The sequence below is a fragment of the Leptonychotes weddellii genome, chromosome 3 (genome assembly GCF_054177405.1).
Source record: "Leptonychotes weddellii isolate Sample4059 chromosome 3, ASM5417740v2, whole genome shotgun sequence".
Lineage (NCBI taxonomy): Eukaryota > Metazoa > Chordata > Mammalia > Carnivora > Phocidae > Leptonychotes > Leptonychotes weddellii.
The window spans coordinates 76,896,819-76,899,322 of record NC_138371.1 but is presented as its reverse complement, the minus strand read 5'-3'; positions in this window follow the sequence as shown (position 1 = coordinate 76,899,322).

Below are 2,504 nucleotides of genomic sequence, written 5' to 3'. Positions count from 1 at the left end.
GATATGAAAAAACAGCTAGAGTTAACTAGCAGAGCTTAGAAGAAAGAATATCCTGTTTGGGGCACCAGCATGTGTTCTATGAAGATTAGGAGCATCTGGAGTTTGAGAAAATGACACAAGTGAAATGAGACAAATAGGTGGATGGTGGCCTAGGAAAGGTCTTCAGGACCATATTACATCTTTGGGATTCTAGAAACAGAGGAATCACACATAGGATAGTGTTTCCCAAATATCACACTATCACACCCTTTGAAGAGTGAAAATATGAGTATCTTCCCATCTAATATTTTAGCTTGCACCTAAGAAATATATATATATATATGAATGAAGAAATAAAATTATAAAGTTGCAGAACATGTACAAATGGAGAACTTTCTTATTTTTTTCTTTTCTCTCATTTGCCATTTGCAAAGTTTCTTAAATCCTGAAATGTTGTATATTAGGAAATACATAATCAGAATTCTTGGTCTTGACTTCTGTTGAACTGATCATGTTTTCCTGATAAACTCTCTAAGCTCTCAATGAACTGTTCCCATTCGCTCATTCCCATTCACTGTATTCATGCACGTTGACCTCAACAGGGTGATATCAAACATATACCCAATTTAGTTTCTTGAAAGAAGCTGTCAGATTGAGTATTGGAGGATCACTTAACTGTGCAGGTGAGGTCCTGGGCTATGTGCCAGGATATAGGAAGAAAAGTAACAATTTCTCTGCTTTCATGGAGCTTCTTATAAAGATGGAGGAGACAGCTATTAAACAAGTTAATAACAAAGAAGACTCTTTCTAAGAGTGAAAGATGTTAAGAAGAGATTAAAATATGATAAAAATTGGGAATAATTGCTTTGGCGATGGCTTCCTTATTTATAATGGTCAGAGTCAAATAATAAGTGCAGTTTGGAAATACCTTCTTCAAATGCCTCTGTAGAAAGATCATAGTCATAGACATGCATTTCAACAGTTCAATGGGGGTTTTTAATTTTTTTTTATTTGGTTTGGGTTTTCATGCTATCCAAGCAGAATATGTAAGAAGTATTAAATCTTCTAACATATAGCCCCAAAATATTAAAACTCCCTACTAGAAATTTAATATGTTTTCCAGATGAGGAGCACATATTTTTAAAATGTTAAATTTAAGTTTAGTTATCAAGTTGGCTCATCAGCCCCTGACAGTGCAGCTTTCAGGGTCACTTGGTCCTCATTATCTTGCAATCTTTCTGAAGAGTTATACTACTGCTGAACGAACCTCACAGTCAGAATGGATTAACCAGATCAGAGCAAGTAAGATTCATTCTGAATGCTAACTGAAACTGAAACTCCTTGCAGGAAAGGAGAGAGAAAAGAGGAGAGGAGAGGGAGAAAGGGAGAGAACGGAGAAAGAGAAAAAGTAGGAGGAGAAGCGAGCGGAAAGGAAGAAAATAAAATGAGACAAAAAGAGAGTGAGTGTGTGCAAATGAGAGAGAGCAGATCGTGCGGAGCCTAGAAGGTAGACAGACACCTGCTGTGCCGGCCTACTGCCCACGGTGGGCTGGCAGGTGCTTCCTCTCCACATGGTTGCCCAAAGGTTTCAGGACCGTACTCTCTACTTCGATCACCATACTCCCGCAAAGCGGAAACAAAAAAATTCTTTTGTGTTTATTTAGAACTTAGGTTGGGGACTTTTACCACCAAAGCCATACTTGAGGTCAGATTAAAGTCACAATGTTTTTCATAGAATGTGCATTCATTACACAGTTTTGAGTTACTGACTAAACTGAAGGCAGGGACTAGAATTAGTTACTGTATTTACCTCTACACATCTACGTTGTTTCTAGAGACAGACTGTCAACTGAAGCACTAAGGTGGGGATGGTTGAGATTTTACCTGAAATCTCAATTTGATTTCTCTTATCTCCCTCCCCCTCCAAAAAACTAATAATTAATTAAAAGATCTGCTTTAAAATGTATAATGTGGTTTGACAAAGAATAAATTATCTCCCTTCTCTTTAGGAACATTATTTATTTCCTCTTTACCAAATCATTCTTCAGCTCTCTGACCTTAAGTAAATTAATTAATCCTGCTGGATCTCAATTTATTCAGCTCTGAAATAAGGGTAATAAAAGTAGCTACCTCATAGGATTGTTAAGAATATTACACGAGGGTGCCTGGGTGGCTCAGTTGTTAAGTGTCTGCCTTCGGCTCAGGTCATGATCCCAGGGTCTTGGGATCGAGTCCCGCATCGGGCTCCCCACTTGGCAGGAAGCCTGCTTCTCCCTCTCCCACTCCCCCTGCTTGTGTTCCTGCTCTCGCTATCTCTCTCTTTGTCAAATAAATAAATAAAATCTTTAAAAAAAAAAAAGAATATTACACGAGATTGTTTGTATGAAAAGCTTATACCCTAGAAGTATTTGATGGATATTAGTCCCTAAACAAGTCTGGATTAAGCATGCAATGGGAGTGCAGGAAGACCCCGCTGGGGTGACCTCAAACAATTTGCTGAGTTGGGTGGATGGATCTCAAGTAGA